At 46.6% G+C, this 22,659-nt stretch overlaps 1 protein-coding gene across 1 annotated transcript in view; it reads left to right on the plus strand.

Moving 5' to 3' along the window:
- RBM48 (RNA binding motif protein 48) overlaps positions 1-22,659 on the plus strand; it is a 106,177-nt gene that overhangs the window by 41,034 nt on the left and 42,484 nt on the right. The window lies entirely within an intron of this gene.

A 22,659-nucleotide genomic window follows, 5' to 3' on the forward strand; every position in this document is an offset into this window, starting at 1 on the left:
GGTAACTAGACAGACGATAGAACCTGAGGGCAGATTTGTGGCCATTGAAGGGAAACTGAGAGGTAGGGACATAGCCTTCTGTAGTGTCTATGCACCTAATGTTGATCAGCTGGGCTTTTTTAGCGAGGATGTGTGGGTCGCTGGCGCACTATCTTGCGAGTCCTCTGGTAATGGGGGGAGACTTCAATTCCATTACAGACATCTCCCTGGATAGGTCGCTTCCCCCCTCCCCCCCCCCCCGGCCGAATCCCCGATACACCGCTTGACCAAGGGTAGGCTAGACTGGCAGACGCAATGGGGGCTGGTGGATGCTTGGCGTGCGCAACACCCGAGAGATCGAGACTACTCCTATTTTTCAGGCATGCATGAGCTACACGTACGATTAGACGCAGGGTTGTGCTCTCCTGCACTCATGCCAGCTATTGTTCGGACTGAATATTTAACTAGAACGTTATCTGATCATAACCCGTTGCTGGTCACCATGCAATGGATGACTGGAACCTTGTGCGTCCCTACGTGGAGGTTGCGCCCCGAGACGCTGGATGACCCGCTCTTCCATGCTGCGCTGGAGGGGGGGATTACCCACTATTTTGCGGAGAATGCTGGTTCGACTGCGACAAGGGCTCTGGAATGGGATGCCTTCAAGGTAGTTGTGAGGGGGCTCTGCATAGGGAAACATGCGGGAGTGCGGAAAGTCCTCTTGGACGATCTGAGCAAAGATGAGGATAAACTTCGTCAGGCGGAATTATCAAGGCCTGGCCACCCTGAATTACAGGTGGAGGTTAGCGCAGCGAGGGAGGCGGTGGCAGCGGAAGTGGAGCGTTTAAGTAGCTTTGATCATAAAGCTTACACGATGAGGGCCCATGAGGAGGGAGACAAAGCTGGGACACTGCTGGCCTGGCTGGAAAACCCCTCCAAAAGAAGTTCCCCCATATTGGCGTTAGAAACAGAGGGAGAAGAGGTGGTTCACACCCAAAATGAGATCCTGCAGTGTTTCACGCGCTACTATGAGGCACTCTACAAAAGCAAACTGGTGGCCGGGGACCCTGCCATTGATATCTTCCTGGAAGAGCTGTGCCTACCAGGACTAGTTCAGGAACAGGCAAAAGATTTGGGTAGAGACATAGAGCTGGGAGAGATTCGAGGTGCCATCAAACACATGGCCTGCAACAAAACCCCGGGACTGGATGGGCTGCCTATAGAATTTTATGGGAAATTTGTTGACCTACTGGCGCCGAGACTCCAGGAAGTCTATAAGTATAAGGAGGCGAAAGAAACAGGGCAGCTGCCCCAGTCTAGGCGGGAAGCACTGGTGATCCCACTGCTGAAAACAGGAAGGGAGAGTATGAATACGGCCTCTTATAGACCACTGTCGATGTTAACCACCGACTACAAAATATTGAGCAGTGTCTTAGCGACCCGATTATTAAAGCATATGACCACGTTAGTCCACGAAGATCAAGCTGGTTTCATACCAACGCGGAACACGACCACGAACATTAGACGGTTGGTGCGCCAACTGGAAGATCACCCAAAGGCGCAACAGCCAATCGTACTATCAATAGATATTGAGAAAGCTTTTGATAGCTTAGAATGGGAGTATCTATACAAAGTAATGGGACGTTTTGGATTCGGAGGGGACTATCAACAATGGACGAAGGTCATATACATATCTGCGGTGGCCAGAGTGAGGGTAGGCACGTTGATATCATTGCAATATCCGGGAGAACGAGGCAGGGGTGCTCGTTGTCCCCGTTCTTGTTCGCCTTGGCAATGGAACCCCTCGCGGTTACGATTCGGATGGGACACCACTATGAGGTACTAGAGAGCAGAGAGGGTCAACCGTATATATCGTTATACGTGGACGACCTGCTGCTCTTCCTTGAAGATGCTGACAGGGCGATGACAGGGGCTGAACGCTTGCTCTCCGACTTTGGGGAAGTCTCGAGCCTGAGCGTAAACTGGTCAAAGACATGTATGTTCCCGATAAGGAAGGGGGAGACCCGACCTGATACGGTTCGAGCGGTGAGGTGGGAACCCACCTGTTAGAAATACCTGGGAGTGCACATTTATCACACGGCAGCGGACATGCTGGAGGGGAATGTGGATCGCGGCGTGAGGGCTTTGAAAAGCAGCATGGCCTTTTGGGCTACCCTCCCACTGTCAGTGACAGGTCGCATAGCCCTCTTAAAAATGATAGCGCTTCCTCGTTTCTTATACTATTTTAGAACGCTGCCAATGTGGATACCGAGCTCCACGTTTAAATTACTGAAGTCAATCATAGTGTCTTTCCTCTGGGGTGCAGGCAGACGCAGAGTCGCGCAGGCAACGATAGTACGACCTAAGGTTGAGGGTGGACTGGCAGTCCCAGACTTTGAGTTGTATTACTTAGCGGCCCAGCTGCAGATTTTCACGCAGGAAGTAGCAAGAGAGTTTAGAGGACCGGAACACAAGAGAGGCAGGGGGATACCGCGCCACGTCCTCTGATTTATAGCGTTACAACAGAGGTTAGACCTCAGAGATTTACTAACAGAGGAAAAACGCTCAGACTCTGTTGGAACCGCTCCCAGCGCATGGCGGGACTGTTACACCTGTATCCACCCGAAATCCCACTGGGAATGGTGACAGCGCTGCCGCACGGTGGGGACTGGTCACAACTGCAGATCTGGGAGGAGGCGGGACTCCAAATGTTGGGGGACCTCTACGAGGATGGGGCTATGTTACCCTACCTGACACTACAAGAGAGGTTTGACTCACCGAGAGGGGGCTTCTTATTGCACGCAGCATTAACGAGAGCGATACAGGCACACTGGAGGGAGGGACTGATGGAGCCTAGGGCGTCGATGGCATGCCAGTATACCATGATGGCGGCTGGGACTTTTAAGGCGGTCACGTGTCTATACTCAAGAATGCTCAATGAAGGGTTCGCACCCCTAGCGACATTGAAAGGAAAGTGGGAAGTAGATCTAGGGAAAGCTATCCCTGATACAGCCTGGGCGCAGATAATGCGAAGAGCCTGGAAGAGCACGAGGAACGCAAGGTTTCCATTTGATACACTTTTATATACTCCACAGGGCGTACTTGACGCCAGGGAAAATCCAGAAATACTTTAAGGTGGCAGAGGCGGCATGCCCCAGATGCACGAGAGTTGAGACAATATGCTGTGGTCCTGCCCAGTGATGGGCCACTATTGGGAGGCAGTGGAAGACACCCTAAATGCGATAACAGAGAGGCAACTGGTATTTGATATGGCCACTAGCATTCTACATTGGTTCCCCTTCACATCCCAGAATAAGGTCATGAGCAAATTTGTGGACATGGGGCTTATACTAGCAAAGCGTGAAATCACGAAGAATTGGAGGGCAACAGTGGGACTCAGCAGTACGCGGTGGAAAGGCGAGTTCCTCAAATGGGCCAATAGTGAGAGCGCATTAAGGTATCAGCTGGCGCGTAGACGAAACGATGATAAAGCGTTAGAGGCAGCAACGGCATGGGGAATCTTAGTGCAGGAGCTGCGAGAGTATGAGCCGCCAGATGACTGAGTGGGGTGGGTCATTGATTGAGGGCAGCCCGAGACAGGACAGGTACATCAAAGGGGTCAATATGTGATCACTCCTGTGCATGTATGATAAAGAGAGTGGATACGGTTGTGAGCGTCAGTGATGGGGGGGGTTCGGGAGGAGGGAGGGAGGGCGCAGTTTTGATAGGAGGGAATAGAAGGGTTGTATTCTGGAGGACATTGTTTAAATTGGTACACTGATTGCAAAGAGATGCTATACCAACATAACACGTAATATACACCAGAGGGAGGATTTCCGATCGTTTTCACGAGGTTGATATGGCAATTGTTGTGTAAATGTTTATGTATGTTTTGTGCAGAAAACCTATAAACTACGTCTTTTAAAAAAATCAATATGTTGTGGCACTAGGGTTACCAAATTTGAGCCATCTGTAACTTTTTTGGTCCTTCAGGGTCCCGCAGTCATACAAGATTTCATCCAGCTGTGTGATTTCAACTTTGATAGAACATTATGTTTTGATTGTTTGCTCCAGGGCGACTTCTTCCTTTCAGGTTATTACGGCAATGTTTCCGGTGCTGGACTTTTATGTGAAAGCCAAATGCAGTCGGTGTGCTGTAATATTTGCTTCCATTGAACTAATGCGTTAACACACCAGAAATCAATGATTTGCATGTGAAAAGTTCATGACTAGAGACAGTGTCTGTATTGACCTAGAGTTAGGTGGTCATCCTAGATTACATTCTGCGTATAATCAAATACATTATGATTGCCGATAGTGGGGGCGGTGGAGGTCGTGGCTCAATAGAGCTCTGAACCCACCCGGGGGGAAACCTACACGGCCGCATTTAATGGGGGATTGCTGGTGCAGACGACCTTAGACCCCGGAGGTGGCGTAGAGGCTCGATCGGTGCATAGAGGTGCCCGGGAAGCCTGCGCGATCTGGGGCCTACCTGTCCGGTGACGCTGACGGAAGCCGGGAGCTGCCTGGAGAGTGCACCAGCGAGTGGTGCTGCTGGGCCGGGCCTCTCTGTGACCCGAGGAGCGCCGACTCTCTATGCTGGGTCCCCGCTCCGACTGTGAGCCACCCCTGAGAAGCGCAGGATGGCTGCAGAGGACCCGAGAGATCTACTGGGCAGCTGCGGGCTCCATGGAGACGGAGCGGCCTGCTGGTGAGTAGCCTGAGGGCGGAGTGTGAGTAGCTGCAAGGCGTTGTCGAGCACGCAAAGGCCTGACGCGGCGGGCTGGAAGGCCGCGCGGCCCGCTCCATTCTATATGTGGCCACCCCTGGTACGAGTGTTGTGAAGACTGCCAGGGCAGCGCCTGTGGCGATTTGCGACACTTTACGGAGGCCTGCAACTGATACAGGCTCTGCAGTGAGGATGGGCTGGTGACTGAGTGAGAAGTGCGGAGGGCGAGCCTACCTGGCTGCCCGGCGGTGCGGGAGTTGTCCTGGACCTGCCTGCGACTTGGGAGCCCCCGCACTGAGTGATCTGTGCCTCCCCACGCGCCCAAGAGGGAGAAGGGCTCCCCCCCCCCAGGTGCCGTATGCACCAGAGGCCCAATTCACGTGGTGAGGAGGATTGAGGGACACTTAATAGGCCCCAGAGTCCCGGCTGGTGATCACGGTTGGATGCGCAGGTGAGGCGGGGGGGGCCTGTGAGGAGAGAGGAGCGTGCCAATGGCGATTCAGTTGCCCCCATGGGCCACTGCACCTTGACACACTGCTGAGGGAGTTGCACTCCACTGGCGCTGCACCCCTCTGCCTTGCTGGGACCCCGAACACACAGGAAGGGGACCCCCCCCCAATGGAGCATACCGAAGTGCTTAGTTGCACGTTAATAATCCTAGGAGCGGGACAGATACCACTACAAGACCAACTGCGGGGACGCCCTGCCGGGATGCCTGGTGGCAGCATCCGGCAATGGGTAGGACCCGGGCTAAGACAGCGGATGGACAACCGGGTACTGACCCCCCCCTCCCATCATGTCTAGCCAGACAAGCCCACCTACCCTCGCCGAGGGCATCCCTGACTGATCACGCAGGGGGGACGCCGGATAAACTGGATCTCATCCTACAGGAGATACGAGACTCCAGGGACGCAATGGAGCTGCAGATAGCCATGCTCGCTTCCGGACTGGCTCTGCTGAAAGCGGACCATGTCAAACTGGCGGACACGGTCAAGGACCACGGCCAATCCCTTGCGGACCTCACCCCTACCGTACATACTGGTGAAGGGCACACTTGATCGTTCCCTGGTGGTCCTCGGGAGTATTTATGCCCCCAACTTTGATCAAGACCGTTTTCTGAGTACGCTGAGTGGGGTCTTGGCTGATTGGGTCGGGATTTCCTGGGTGCTGGGAGAAGATTGGAATGCAGTGATGGATATTGGCCTGGACAGATCACATCCCCCAGTACAACCACTGGTAAGATCGCAAACCAATTCGCTACATGGGCAAGTGGGTGGACACTCTCAGATGCGTGGCGCTGTCTATACCTGGCACATAAGGAATACTCTTTTTATTCCCTGGTGCATGGCCTTCATACCAGAATTGATCGGTTCCTCTGTTCAAGTTCGATTCTTGCGAAGGTCCACAGCTCTACATATCTAGCCAAGACCTTTTACGACCATAGTCCCCTAGAGCTCACACTCCAATGGGGCATGGTACCCACTCCTGTGCCTACCTGGAAGTTACACCCACACTTACTCGAGGACGCCCCCTTTTGCCCTACACTCTCCAACACTATTACCAATTACCTGGCCGAAAATTGGAACACTGCGACATCTCGCCTGATTGAATGGGATGCGTCGAAGGTAGTGGTCAGAGGGGCTAGGATAGGACAGTTGGTGGGGGCTAGACAAGAAACACATCAACGGCTGCAGGACATTGAGAGCAGGTTACACATACTGGAGAGGGAGGCAGTGTTAGACCCTGCCAAGCGAGAGATGTTACAATCCACTCACATAGACCACGCAGAGACTCTGGAGACGTTGCGGACAATAGACTTCAGAGCATTTCTTCAGCGTAAACATGCGGAGGCGGACAGATCCGGTACACTACTTGCCCGCATGGTTGGAGACGGACCTGACCCGCCGATCATATCTAGTATCCACACCCTGGCGGGACAAGTAGTCCACACACAAGCTGAAATTAATACTGCCTTCCATGACCACCTAGAAAAGCTCTATGAACCCCCACTTAGTGGACAGCTCTCTAATTGCTTACTTCTTTCGAGACCTCACCTTCCCGATCCTGCCGGAGGATGTGCATAAAAACATAGACGGTCCTATTACTCAACAGGAAATCCGTACTGCGATTAAAGGTTTAAATCGTAATAAGACACTGGGTATGAATGGGCTCCCTGTTGAGTTCTATCTTACATACACTGAGTCCTTGGTGCCTACCCTTGAGACCGTCTAGAAAGCGGCTCTGGAGATGGGTCGATTACCGGATTCCACGATGCAGGCGCTGGTCATGTCTATACCCAAGCCGGGACGGGACAGATTAGAAATGTCAAATTATAGACCCCCTCTATGTTAGACACCGAATACAAAATACTAAGTAAGGCCCTCGCCAACCGCATACAACCGCACCTCCCCGCGCTTATCCACAGAGATCAGTGCAGTTTCCTCCTGAACCGCAGCACTTCACTTAACACTAGACGGTTATACGCAGTAATGGCGGCCACCCCGAGAGCCTACCGTCATGCTGGATACATCGCGTTTGACCTCAGAAAGGCATTTGATTCCCTATCATGGGACTTCATGTTTGCGACGTTGTGGCGATTTGGGTTTCCGGACACATACTTAAAATGGATCCGTATATTGTAAACGTCCCTGACGGCTAGGGCCCGTACGAGCTGCTATGTCTCTGATACATATAACATTCATTGTGGCATGAGACAGGGGTGCCCTCTGTCCCCTTTGCTGTTTGTGCTGGCATTAGAACCACTGGCCCTGGCTCTTCGAAGATCGGCGGACCAGCTTGGTATCTGCGTCGATGATGTGCATCATCTACTATCGATCTATACAGATGACATACTTTTATACTTGCGAGACCTCACGGCAGACACTGCCCCCCTCCCAGATATACTTACTACCTTTGAACGTCTATCAGGACTGACCATAAACCCCGAAAAATCGACCAGTTACTGTTTCCAAGAAACACCACACATTACTCATGTACAATTTGGCACTCACTCCTTCTCGGTGGCCCTCACCACCTTTAAATACCTCAGTATCTATGTATATAGAACACAAGAGGACCAGATAGAAGCAATATCCAGCGGGCAATAACGGGGCTCCGTGCCAGTGTGGGATTCTGGTCTTCTCTGCCCCTATCAGCAATGGGGCGGGTTGCCATCTCAAAGATGGTAATGCTGCCTCGTCTGCTATATTACTTCGTGAATCTGCCCGTGGTTCTCCCACAACCCATTTTTAATACAATGGACACCATACTGACTACCCTCATCTGGGGCCGGGTAAGAGATGGATAAGTCTTCGGAAGCTTCTGCTGGCGACGCAGAGTGGTGGCCTGGGGGTTCCCGACTTCCGAGGTTACTACTATGCTAGCCAGCTCCTAGTGGCTGTCATACTGGACCGCGGGGAGGAACTTATGCAAGATTGGGTTTACACCGCAGAGGCTGGATGGAGGGGAGCTACACATCCTGTTAATGCCGAGGGCTCAGATCCCTCCCGACTGCCCTGACCATTCCTCCTCCCCCCGCTCCCCTTTGCGGACCGCCCTGATATGTTGGAGGAAGGCATTGGCTTACACATCTGCGACAACTCCATACACTGGGAATATACCCTTATTGGACATACCTACACCACAGGGGAGACTCACACGGACTAGAATTCAGGCCTGGACGGACAGCGGGATAGAAGAGGTGGGAGCTTTTTTCAGAGATGGCACTCTGATGGACCATGATTCCTTTTTGCAGGCCACTGGGGCACCGCCACGCCTCGATCTACTTCCTGCCACTATCACACACCACATTAGAACCACTTAGGCTCCACGGAGGATTGAACCTGTTAACATTCTATACTTGTCCACCGTTTAAACAGAATAGGAGTTACAGGCTCAGCCCTATCCTGGCTCAAATCTTTTCTAGAACACAGAACCTTTCAGGTCGCCGAAGGCAATACTCGCTCCAGAGCTGTCCCACTCCAATGCGGGGTACCTCAGGGGTCATCCCTAAGCCCCACACTTTTCAATGTGTACATGTCCCCTCTGGAGAATATTATAGCCCCATTTGGCATCAAGCTGGTTACGTACGCAGATGACACCCAACTAGTGGTCGCTCTAACTCAGACGGACCACTGCCAGGAAAATCTATGCTCCTGCCTCACGGAAATCTCTAGTTGGATGAGCAAATCCCTCCTCAAACTAAACGGAGACAAATCTGAGATCCTAGTGCTAGGCTCGGTTTCAAAATGCTTTATTTGGTTTGTACAAGTACAACCATATAGCAACATACATCAATACAGTTTGAAAACATAATTGAGTGAATTGAATAATGAAACTTATTAAAATTACATCAATATCCATGTCAGTCTTGTTAAGTCCATAAGATATATCTTGTTAATATAAAAAATTAAATTTGGTCACTGTATATTATTTAGCAGCAGTAAAGGCTTTAGTGCAAAACACGCCAAGTATAATAGTGCAAATCAGCAAAGACCTATGGTGGGCATAAAGTGCAGTTGGTATGTGCAAAATATGCAAAGTTGTAAGTAAAGTGCAACGTCTGTTTGGTCTCTTAGGTATTTTAGCAGCGGTTTGTTTACAAAGAATTAGAAAAAGACATTAGTGCAAGAAAAAGTGCAAGTGCAAAGCCGGAAGATAATCATTATCAAGGATACAATCAACAAGTAAAAATACAGAGTGGATAAAATTCATATAAGAGAAATGCACACAGTTTAAGTAACTCACGATTGTTCGTTGGGAGTGTTTACCAAAAGGAAAGGAGGGGGCTCATGTAATAATTGATTTCCTATGCCCAATACATTTAAGAATATAGATGGCTACACGGTAACACACATTCGGGGAGGACAAGTTAAACAACAATTGCATTGCAGCTCTTATATTGCACATACTGTGTTCCAAAAATAGTTGCTTCAGATAAAACTTTCTAAAACCAGTATAAAAATTACAAAATAGTAAAAAGTGGCAGATATTCTGTTTAGATTTCCCGTCACATGGGCACGGACATAACCCGGGTTTTTTTACAGTAGGGAAAGCCACCAGATGGTGGACTATACCCAACCTCAGGCGTGCTAAAACAAAGCGATGGGAGTTAATATTAACAAATGTGAGATAGGATGAAAATCCTATGCTTAGATTATACTCCAGATACAGTTTAAACATAGTTTGCATAGCATACTTCTTCATTCTGGTCCCTTTTGCGTGATCCATAAAGGTGGTTTTAAGGTCACGCTTCGTTAAAACTGATTCTGTTAAAATATCTTTAAAAATGTCCTGTTCAAAAAGGGTCTTGTACCAGGAAAAAATGTGTTTTAACCAGGGGATTTTCGAATTCTGATCCAGTTTAATACAGTCTAAAATTACTTCCTGGGTGAACTTAGTTTCTTCTTTTGCCCATATGGAGCGCCAAAGGGAAAGAGGACGCAGTGCAATCAGATCTGTGGCATGATTTAAACCTAGCTCTCTATGAGTGATCTCATTTGACGCTGAAACAGGGAGACATAGTAAGCGTTTCAAGTACCTGTTTTCCTCTTGCTGGATGGATTGGGCAATCTGGGGATTGTATCCCCATATCCCTGCTCCATATAGGGCAGAGGACATGCACCTTGAGTTGTAGATGGAAATCATCTCTCTTATTCTACGACCCCTCAATTTAGAAGCGAATCTGAAGATACAATTTGTGTTTCTAGTCATCTTCATGCCTACACAGGATTGCTCATTTACCCATCTCCCGTCTCCTGAGAAGGTAATACCTAAATAGCAAAAATGTTGAACAGACTCAAGTTTATCCCCATCTAAAAAGAATGACTTGCTTTTCTTTAGTTTCTTTCCACAGGTCATGGTCATAGTCTTGCCCTTGTTAATTTTAAGCTTTCTGCCCTTAATGAAAATGTGAAATTTCTCAATTAGCTTTTGGAGCCCATTCGCGGTCCTGGAAATCAGGACCGCGTCGTCCGCATATAAGAGGACGGGTATTTGTTTTCCATTAATGATGGGGGCATCAGCAAAGGATTCTTGTAGGGATTGGTCGACCTGATTTATAAAAAGGGAGAATAACAAGGGAGCTAGCACGCACCCTTGTCGGATCCCTCTACCGATTTTAAAAAAGGGGGTGCATTCTCCGTCTGAACCGAATCTGACTTTGCTTGAAAGGCTGCTATACAGTCTGGCCAGTAGGTGAATAATCTCTGGGGTTGCGCCCATAGCGAGTAGTGTTGGCCAGAGCAGTGCGTGTTCCACTAGGTCGAATGCAGAACTTAGATCGGCAAAGCACATAAACAAATTCCCCTCCTTGGCTCTTGTGTACTTGCCGATAATAAGTTCAAGGTTCAATCACTGCTCCATGGTTCCTATACCTCTTCGGAACCCATACTGAATAGGTGAAAGGACATTTTTATCTTCAGCCCAGGATTCTAGTCTTACCAGAAGCACGCGACTCAGTATCTTTAGCGACGAGTCTAAGAGAGAAATTGGGCGATAGTTTCGAGCTTCAGCCCTTGAACCCTTTTTGAAGAGTGGCACCAAGATAGATTGACCCCATGAGGTTGGTAACTCGTCCTCGATAGCAGCATTAAAGTAGCGTGTTAAAATAGGGGCCCATAAAGCGATCTCGGATTTGAAGAAGTCCACAGGGACCCCATCTGGGCCCGGGGCTTTCCCCCCCTTACTCTTCTCAATTGCCTCGATCACCTCATTTAAGGACACCGAAAACAATAATTTCTCCCATTTAAAACAGGTTGGCATATCAGTTAAGACATTAGAATTTAAAACAGGAATAAAATCATGAGTAAAATCAGAGTTAAAAATCTCAGTAAAGTGTACAATCCAGGCCTGACAACTGACATGTGAGGTTAGTTCAGGGATATTGTCGTTCTTCAAGAACGGACAATTTACAGTGTCCCAAAAAAGTTTATGATCTTTGGTTTCTGCAGCCTGGTCTAATTTTGCCCAGGCCTCGTCCTGTAGTTCTTTCTTCCGGGTGGATAGTGCAATTTTATAGTTGTGACGCTCTTCCCTAATCTTGCAAGAGTCTCTTGGTGTGGTATCAAGCGAAATTTTTAACCTTTTTAATGACTGAGCACAATTGTCATCAAACCACGCCGTCTTGACTTTTCTTGGTTTCCGGTTATTGCGTGTCAGTGATTTCTCAATAGTTTTTGTTATGGTTAAAAATTTAGATAGCAGGGTTTGTGGGTGTGGTGTCGGGGATAGGCAGTACTCCACCTCTCCGCTGCCCATTGTGATTACATTGGTAACAAATTTAACGGGGTCAACTTTTGTCCACTTCACCCTTGACCCGTTCGGTCTTCCTACAGCGATGTCCTGGATTGGTTGACCATAGGTATTCCTTTTGGTCCCCCAACCCAGCAGTTCGACAGTTACACTGTTGTGATCACTGACCGTTTGTTCAATCACCCAAACATTGATATAGGTTACAGAGCAGGATACCATGATATGATCAATGAAAGATTGGCTGTTCCTTCCATGGAATGTAGGACATCTGGCGTTGTTTGCATTCTTATTGCATTCAAGGAGTTCCAGGTCGTATTTAGCCAGTAAGTTATTCAGGGTGCTGCCAAGGTTGTTATGAGGGAAGTGATTGTATACACATGTTGTTTCCCTTCCCGAGTACTCCTCTCTATGGCCGCATGCCCCCTTGAGTGCATAAGTACATGATTTGATGTTAAAATCTCCTACCCACAGTATGGCAGCTGGTTTGGGAGTACTTAGTAACATTGCATCAATGGCCTGCTCAATGTCAGAAATGAACATTCCCTGTTTGTGCCCTGCAATATTGTTATAAAAATTCACTATTATTAAGTCTCTATGTCCACTGTGGGCCAAACGCAGAACGGAAGCATGTTCTCCTAAGACTACCTGATCACTAACACAGAACTCAGTCAGTGCGGTAGATATCAGAGTCACTAGCCCACCCTTGGCTCGACCAGCCTGGGAGGCCACGGCCAACACATTGAAAGAGGTATATCCCTTGACGTGTACTTCAGCCCTATCCCAAGTTTCTTGCAGGCAGAGTATGTCATAACCCTGTTTAATAAAGTCGGCCCATATGGGGGTGTTTACCTTAGAAGCCAACCCAGCTATGTTCCACGTAATAGCCCTCAAGGTCTCCTCTAGGGCTACTTTGGATGGATCAGTAACTGTTGTGGCTGATGGTATTAATGGGTTTCCCAAGTGATTTTCAACAATACATGTGATGTTTTCTATCACGGTTAAATCATTTGGGCTTACTACAGGGATGACTGTTGGAGGTTCCCATGCTATATTACCGGCCATTAATCTAGGGGCCTCAATTGCCAGATGTTCTTCAACCGGGGTATTCTCGAGTCAATCATTTTCGTCTAAAGAATTAAGTATCTGGAATCTATTTGATGTTGTAACTACAAATTGACCATAAATATTCGTTCCGGACCCAATGGCATTGTGGTTGTTAAGGTAGTTGGGGTTTAGCATACTATAAAGATTCGTAGGATGTTGCGGAACATACTGATTATTGGGGTCATGAAAGGTCAGGGGGTACCCAACTGATTGTGCTGGAGCCTGCTGTACCAGAGGATAAGGCGTGTTAATTGCTCTGGGATGTTTAAAATGCTGCACCGGAATCTTGAAGCCCACCAGATTTCTATAAAAGTAGTCCAATGGGAACAGGGTGGTATTGTAATCGGTATCTGAAGGGATGGGCGCATTCAAGATGGAGTCTCTTGCCCATTCCGTGGTTTTGTAGTTTATGATTATACAGTCCCCGCTAATTTCCTTTTTGCTGGGGCCCACCCACCCTACCCTTTGAGTTGAAATGATCTGGCCTGCCCCGCTTAGGGGGAAACCACAATTGTGGACAAGCCAGTGTAAAATTTTGTTTCTAAGTGTTTCACTATTTTCAAATTGGGAGGGTTTAAGTTTTGGGACATTGGCTAGAATAGCCACGTATGGCCTACTTTCTGGTGGGAGATTGATCACGGCAGGAATGATATTATTATAATAACTGCGTGCTGGTGGGTTCCCACTTACTGAAGAGTGACCCGTGTGCATCTCTCCTCTTACCCTAGAGGAAGAAGATGTTGAAGGCCCATTGGAGGTATTGGCTGGGGTATTGGTATGTGAATTTGCAAATTTTCCAGGAGCTGCCATAGGGATCACATTTCTGGCGAGTGGGACCTGAGGTTTAGATGTGTTATTGACAGTCGTATTAGCCTTATTCGCAGTTGGTACATTCAAGATGGTTTGGGTAACTTGTGGGCCCAGATGTCCGAGGATGTCTAATTTGGCTAAACCCAATTTCTCCAGGTTTTCCACCTTCTTACATATTAGCTCAAGCTTATCATTGAGGGGAGCAATAAGGAGTGTCATAGCATCCATAATGTGACCCATTATAGACTCCCCGTTGACTGTGGTTCCCAAATTTGACTGTGGTGGTTCACTTCCATTGGTCTGTTCTGATAATGCTGGTGGTAGGGTTGCCTTCTTTCTTCTGCCCCTTTGTTTGGCACACCCCCTAACAATGGCAGGTAGTTTTCTGTTATACATGCGTCTGGATCTGCGATGGACAGTGCCGTGGTTAGTCGTACTATCAAAACTGCTGTTATTAGGGAGGTCAATTGTGTGAATGGGATCTTCATTGTCACATGGAATCAAGATTGCACTAGGCGCCTTGCTGGGCCCCGGTTCCTCAGATGGTGTTACATTAATCTGTAAATTAGGAGTTAGGGACAGCCGACTGTCCCTATCTTGAAATACTGCTGGAAGTGTAGGAGGATCTTCCATCGGGGGTGGCGCAGCCCCGGGGAGACCTGTGTAAGATTGCATCAAGATGGAATCATTTGATAATGCTGTCACATTTATGTTATGAACATTACTGTCGGCAGGTTGTGCTATCTGCTGAATTAGGCAAGTGCTAGGTGGTAGGGACAATCGTCTCTCAGTATTTTCGATGGCGTTCGCAACCACCACGATTGTCTGTTGGAGCATGCGATCAATTGCAGTTAATGTTGGTAACGGTGTTTTAGTTTGAATGGTGTTCCTTGTGACGGAACGTGTATTGATGGGCGTTTTTTTTGCCGTGCTCTTGGCGATGGATTTGGACTCCATGGGGGCCATTTGTAGTATGCTTTAAACAACCGATATGTAATACCTTGGTGATCTGTGCTAAATTGAGCAGGGGGTAGTGCCCAGCCCAGACTCCTCAGGCCTCTGAGGGCCACAGAGGGCCCGCCCTTTGCCCGGGCTTAGCCCCGGGCACGGTCCCGCGACGCGGGAAGGCCAGCCCCTTAAACAGCGCCTCCGGGCGCCAAGCCTCGACGCGACTTCCGCTCGTGTCGCGGAGGCTTCTGGGAGTTGGAGTCTCAACTCCCCCGCTCTGCGGCAGACCCGGTGTTAGAGGGCTGCGGCGGGGGGAGGAGACAGCAGGCGCGGTAATGGAGGCTCTGGACCCCTTTCTGGCGTGGCTGGTGGCAGATCAGGCTCCCGTGATGTAGACAGGCGAGCAGGAAGGCGGACAGGCGAGCAGGTAGGCTCGCGCGCTGATACACTGTAGTGCTAGGCAACCAATCCAAGCTCACCACCAAGCTTTTGTGGCCTCCAGGCATGGGACCGGTCCCCGCCCCAAAAAAGGAATAAAAAGCCTGGGTGTCTGGCTCAATCAGGACCTCAATTTTCTAACACAAGCTAGGAAAACCGCGGGGACATGCTTTGGCCTACTACGTACCACACGCAAAATCCTCCCACTCTTACCCCCCCATTCCAGAAAACTGCTCATGCAAGGCCTCTCCTTGTCCAGACTGGATTATGGTAACTCCCTCTACCTTGGCGCCCCAAAATCTGTCATAAACAAACTTCAACTGGTCCAGAATTTAGAGGCTCGGCTGCTCACAGGCACAAAAAAACGTTCCTCCGCTAAGCCTGCCCTAAGCTCCCTACACTGGCTCCCAATACAGGAGAGAATCAACTTCAAAACCCTCTGTATCACACATAAAATACTACAAGGCAAGGGACCCCCAATTCTGCAGTCCCTGATCAAGCCATATAAAGCCAACAGGAACCTAAGATATGTCCACCTCTCGCTAGCAAACGTCCCTAAAATCAAGAAGACGCGGTCAGGAGGACGCTTATTTTCATACAACGCCCCCTTCCTCTCCACATTCGCAGGGAAACCGACTTACTAAAGTTCCGTAAGTTCCTGAAAACATGGATGTTCCAGTAGGTCCACTCTGCCCCTGAGCGAATTCCATGAGTCCAGCGCTGGGACGCCCCCGGGTAGCTATGCGCTCTACAAATCCATTTCCAATTCCAACACACCCTAGTACATCTCCTATACTATATGGGACCTGGGGGACATCTGGTGCGTTGGTTATATACCGGAGTACGGACACATGCAGCAATTGCGCTTACCTCCCTCAGGGAACATTGGGCGACGGACTCCGGTGTGGAGATTACAGACCACGCGTGGAAACACATACTGGACCATCCCAAAAAAGTGTTGCGTAATGCAAGGCTCAAATTCATACAGGTGATGGTGCTGCATAGATTGTACCTTACGCCAAAACTGATACACCGTATGTTCCCGGATTCCCCCCATTGCTGCCCCAGATGTAAGGCAGATGAGGCCGACTTCATCCATATGCTGTGGTCTTGTCCTCAACTGCAGGGTTATTGTGATGGGGTGCGCCACTCCCTAGCCACAGTGACATAACTACCAGTTCCAGACGAAGCCCTAACCTGCCTGGTGGGCCTTTGCAGGCGCGCCAAGGTTCAGAAGGTGCAGCTAAAGTTTGTGGATCTTGCCCTCATTTTGGCAATCATGGTGCGCACTATGAGATGGAAGTCCCCCAGGTGCCCGGCGGTTACAGTCGGGCAGGCTGACGTGCTTCAATGGGGAAGGGCAGACGGGGCTATTCTTCTGAGGGAGGAAGAGAGGGGTCTGAGGAAGCAACACATCTCTCTGAGTTGGGAGGCCATGTTGATTGGATTGGAAACACGAGACCTGGCCCCTACACAAGATACCGCGTCTCAGTAAAGCGCAGAGTGTGGGACCATGCTTGCTCATTCGGCCCGTAGAACAGAGACGTTGTGATCCTGCCCGGCACATGGTTCCTTTAGGGAAGACACTCATATACTGACTCCCTGTTAACATCGTAAGAGCTGCAATACGACTGACCAGGAGGGGGATAGGGTGGTATGGGAGGGCGAGAGGTGGGATAGGTGGTGTTTTTTTCTTTTTTTTTTTTTTCTTACTAGTTGAACATAAAATATGCACTACTTTGAAATGCGGATGTAACACTACATGTCCATTGATGGTTCGGAAACATGATTAGCCTAAAAATGCCCTCTGTAAGCCTATCTTATAATGCAGGATATGAAAAACCAAATTGCTATGTACAAATGCATTGAGGATGGTAAGATGGGAGAAAAACAAACAAAAGACTGTATTTGAATGCTTATATTGTGGAAGTACATGTTACACGGCGGTCATCAATAAAGTGTGTTATAAAAATAAATGATTGCCGATAGTGTTTAGATGCATGCGTAGTGATTAAGAAACATAGGTTATGATTTAACTTCTGTGTAACATTGGGTAAAAAATAGCAGGTTCTTGTATATATTATGCATATTTGTTACGTTATTTGGTACAATATGAGTAAGTATGCATTGCCACAAAAAAAAGATTGCATGGGGTGAGGTACTCTTAAGATCAAAAGAAAAGTGAACAAACAGCTGAGCAGGCTCCAAGGTAAGGGGGTGTCCTTGACGAGGCAAGCACCAGGCAATATCCGTAGTGATGGACGATCCTACTCTAGAGTGCAGTAAGTAGGGTTTTTGAACATCATTTCTTTGGATTAGATTGTGTGTGGGGGACGCCACGCAGCTTGCAGAGTGATGTGAGCTGGGTAAATCGAGTAAGAATGGTTAATCAGCTGGAGGGCAGATCTAATAGGGGAGGTCGTCAGTGGTTGCTGTTGATCACAGGGGGCATCTGGTGGGGGAACATTGCAGAATTATGTGTGCAACAGTATTGGAGTTCAGCTTTATAGTGGATGACTGTCCTCTTCGACAATAGTGAGAAAAACAGTTTTCAGCCGTCCCGTTCCAAACAAAGACACAGGGTGTTTTCGAAGGCGTCTCTCTTTCCAGGTCAGAGAGATGTACTCTGAAATGGTGCATGGAATTACTGCTTCTTGCCATCCTAGTGTTAAAGGGGGCGTGTGGGCTTTCCAAAGACACCGCTGCCTCACACTTTACACCGCTGCCTCAAACTTCACACTCTGTTCCGAAGAGAGTATATAAGAGGGTAATTTTCTTTTCAGGTTTTTTTTGTTGTAAAAGCACCATGTTCAACCTTTTAGCTATTTTAAAATGCTTAAGATGAGTCGGGGAGTTACGCTTGTGTAGAAAAGTAGGACATTTGAAAATTGAACCAGATTGGGGTTACCAGGTGTTCATTCATTCGAAGGTCCTCTTTGTATGATTGTGTTGGTATTTTAAAGCTGCAAATGAAAGGGACTGGGATTTGGGCATCTGATCACCCTGGCACAGTCCACCAGCACTATGCTAATTTACAGTATCCCTATAGACAGGACAGTTTGTGTCAGGACATACTTCGTCTGCTTGTGACTTAATACTAATTCTTCTCCAATATGAAGGCCACAATTCTGAAATGTTAGGTGTAGGTAACAGAAGAGATAAAAACATATCCTACTCCAGACCATATTGTCCACTACCGCTATGAATTATGTGCAGGAACTATTCAAACAAGAAGAGAGCATCTTCCTCTACTGTCCTAAATGAATCCGCTTTCATTCAGCACTCCGATCCCTTTTGTCAACGAGAACTGTTGGCGCAGCAGTGTACCTTGCATGGTGTACAGTTGTGTTCCCCTGCCCTTAGTGCACAACTGCATGTGTCTGGTATCCTGCTTTTTGATTGTTGGCTCTAGCCTGACACTAAAACCAGTGAGGTCCTGGACATGCTTAGTGTTGTACCTTGATTCATCTCCTTCTTAGCTGCTCAGCCAGAATGAATGTGATGTCTGCGTGGAATGTTCGAATGCTTGATGAGAGAGAGTAGAATGTGAGTGTGCCTGGTTGTGTGTGGAGAATAACAGTTGAAGAGAGTGGGCTGAGCCAGCAACCATGCAGCTCCTGGTGGGACCTTCCATATGATCTTCTTAAGACCTACTAAAGACTTCTATGGAACCTGTAACTAATTACCAATAAACCTCATTCATGGATATACCTCCTGGCTACTTGTGATCATCATTAAGGTCCATCTACAACACTTAGCATCCCCGTCATGGGTTTAGTACATTGAGCAGTGGTGAGAGCACACCATGGTTTGTGAATCCATAGTTGCCAGACCCATTTAACTGTTCTATTTCTATATATTCAGTGCTTGACTTAAAACGATCTGCAGCATGATGCAGTATCATGCACTAAGAACATTCACATTTAGATTGATGGGTGCATCAGGACCTGAATGAGAGAGAGATAGAACCCTTTAACAGCAGTTATTCTGAATTTTCAAATGTAAGTGTTAGGAACAGTTAAAATCGATTGGATGTCTTTGTAGTTAACTTTGGTGTAATACAAGCATCGGTTGGACTGCACAGGCTGCAGAACAATGCCAAAGTTTACATTTGTGGTATTTCCACGTAATAGGTGGTTTTACTAACTGTAATTTGACTAATATTTGAAGTATTTTGTCTATGTTGACTTAATTGGTATCACATGAAGAGTATATAATCTGTTTGAAACATAGCGCTAGTTAGTTGACAGAGGCTGATTTAGCAGCCGAAACACATCTGTGTCGAGCGCTGTTTGAAATAAACAGTGATTTCTTGCATGCCGGACTGCAGACTTTTCTTATGATGGAGGAAAAGTGTTGTTCATATTTTAACCCCTCCCATGCTATAATCACTAGAACGCTCACACGCGGGGCTAATTCCCCTGCTGTGCGAGCGTTCTACAGAAACGGGTGTGGCCGTGACAAACTCAGCTGTTCAGGAGCATACAACCACCATGGCTCATGATGAGCTGAGCTCGTCACGAGCACAGGGGCGCCCCCCAGCACAGCGGGGAAATCGGCCCCCAGGCAAGAGGTTAAAAGCCCTTGTGGTAGCGCTCTTTACTTGCACCACCAGCGTTTAGGAGCACGTCTGCAGACCGCAAACTTTGAAAATAAACACACATATATATATATATATATATATATATATATATATATATATATATATATATATATATATATATATATATATATATATATATATATATATATATATATATATATATATATATATATATATATATATATTCACTGAAAAAACCATAAGTTTGACACCAGTTGTAGTTAGCTGGAAATTTTACTGACATAAAACCAATGAAATTCCACGTTATAGTTAGTTGGACTCACTATAACTTGCGCGTGTAATGCACTGCTGATGACATTACATATTACATCACTCATGACATGGTCAGTGACATCACTTATGACACTATCCAGTGAATTTGTGTCTTTCTAAAAAAATAAATATGTTTTATATATGTATATGTAAAGGTCGAGGGAAGAATAAATGTTTAAATTATTGTCTTAATGAATGTTTTTTTCAAAAAGAAATGATTGGATAACTGGCTTATTAAGTGTATCTTAGTGAATACATATATTAGCGAGTAATGTTTAAATATTTAAATATATGTATCAGTGTTTCACTTTGTGAATAAGTGGCTGCATGGGTTGATGAGTACCTACATGTGTAGGTATTTGGGTTCTTAGATGTTTTTTTAGTATCAGTATGAGTGTTTGTATGGTTTTGTGGGGGTATTACTAATCACATAGATGCCTGAATGACTAACTCTCTCTTTGTATGTGTTTAGAAGACAGCATATGTACAGGACTGTATGGGTGGTTGAGTGTGTATATGTGTGCGTTAGTGAGTGAATGCCTGCCTCACTAGTGTCTTTATCAGTAACGAGATATGTTTTAATTTAGTATATGTGAGTATTGATATATATAAGTCAGTATATGTGAGACTAAGAGATAGAAAGAGTTCCTGTTTAAATAAGTATGTGTTTCTATAAGTGATTGTTTAAGAGAGTAAGTATGTATAAGTTTCTTTAGAAGTAACGTGGTAGTGTGTGTATAGTTTTATATGCAAATAAATGGATGTTCAATAGTTTATTTGCATGTGTGAGTATGTGTGTGAGTAACTTTTGGATGATTGTCGGTGTGTAACAGGATGTATTGGTGTATCACTACATATGATGAGTGAGTATATGTATGAGTGACTATATAGAACTGTTGGTGAATAAGAGAATGTGTATATAGATGGTGGAATTACTGAATTGGTTGTTGTAACTGGTATGGGTATCTCCATTTTTTTGAAAATGTTAATTTCTATTTTCCAATATGTGTTTTAAGGGTTACATTACACTTAAAGGAGGTCTGTCATCAGTGATGTCATGAGTGATGTCACTGACCATGTCATGAGTGATGTAATATGTAATGTCATCAGCAGTGCATTACACGCGCAAGTTATAGTGAGTCCAACTAACTATAACGTGGAATTTCATTGGTTTTATGTCAGTAAAATTTCCAGCTAACTATAACTGGTGTCAAACTTATGGTTTTTTCAGTGAATTTCATAGGTTTTTTAAATGCTACTTCCTAACTATAACGTGTGTAAAACCTAGGGTTTTTTCAGTGAATTTCATAGGTTTTTCAAATGCTATTTCCTAACTATAACGTGTGTAAAACCTATGGTTTTTTCAGTGAATTTCATAGGTTTTTTGAATGCTAGTTCCTAAGTATGAAATCACGTTCGTAACTAGATAGTGTCACCGCCTACACGTCCTGAGAAGCGCATGTAAAGTCATGTGACTTGAAAACAAGACTTCCAATTGGTTCTTAGTAGTTTCTGTTCTGGAATTTACACGAAGCACTCCACCCACTTTCCTCACAATCTTTTCTACTCTCAAGAGACAACAACGTCGAGCATCTTCCAGAAAACTTTGCTGAAATGGCTGCCCTTTCGCATTCATCTTCCGTATCTGAAGGATAAGAAGAAAAAAGGAATCTTTCATTTGGCAATTTTTCACTTATCCTGAAGATCAAAAGAAAGTGAATGCGCCAAAAGTAACCTGCACGATATGCAATTCGGAGCTCTCAAGGGGAAATCCAAATAGAAAATATTCCTTTTCTATACACACCATGCTGCGGCATGTTAAACAAAGGCACCCTGAGCATTATGCAAAAGCATCGACAAGAGCCCTGGCCATGCTATTACCATCAGAGGTGGCCAGCACATCTTCTGGTGGACGACCTGTATCTCCATCGAGTGCTGAGATGGACTTGAGACCATATCTTGCGAAGGTGCACATGAAATGCAACAAGTGTGGAGAAATTCTTTTGTATGGAGAGCAGAGCCTCGTTCTTATTAAACTCAAAATTGAAAGTCATAAATGCCCCAAGAAAAGATAAATTTCTTCACTTCATTTTCATAGTATTACATACTGAAAAATGTAGTAGCAACTTTAAGAAATCGAAAGCATCATAACACTTGTTTAAAAAAAAAAAAAAAAAAAAGTTCTTTTTAGAACTAACTCTTTCCACCAAAACATGCTCCAAGAGCATATTATAAAATGTGTTTTCGCCGCTTTATTTTAGTGCAAGACCGGGTGCGCGCACCCTCCTATCGCGTACAGGACCTGACACTTGCATGTGAAGTCATGTGACTTCAAAACAACACTTCTAATTGGTTCTTGGTAGTTTCTATTCTGGAATTTACACGCAGCACTCCACCCACTTCCATCACTTTCTTTTCTACTCTCAAGAGAGAACAACGTCGAACATCTTCCTGAAGACTTCGCTACAATGGCTACCGTTCCGCATTCATCTTCCGAATCTGAAGGAAATGAGCGACCACCTTT

This window comes from Lissotriton vulgaris, chromosome 10 (genome assembly GCF_964263255.1).
Source record: "Lissotriton vulgaris chromosome 10, aLisVul1.2, whole genome shotgun sequence".
In the NCBI taxonomy this organism is placed as follows: Eukaryota; Metazoa; Chordata; class Amphibia; order Caudata; family Salamandridae; genus Lissotriton; species Lissotriton vulgaris.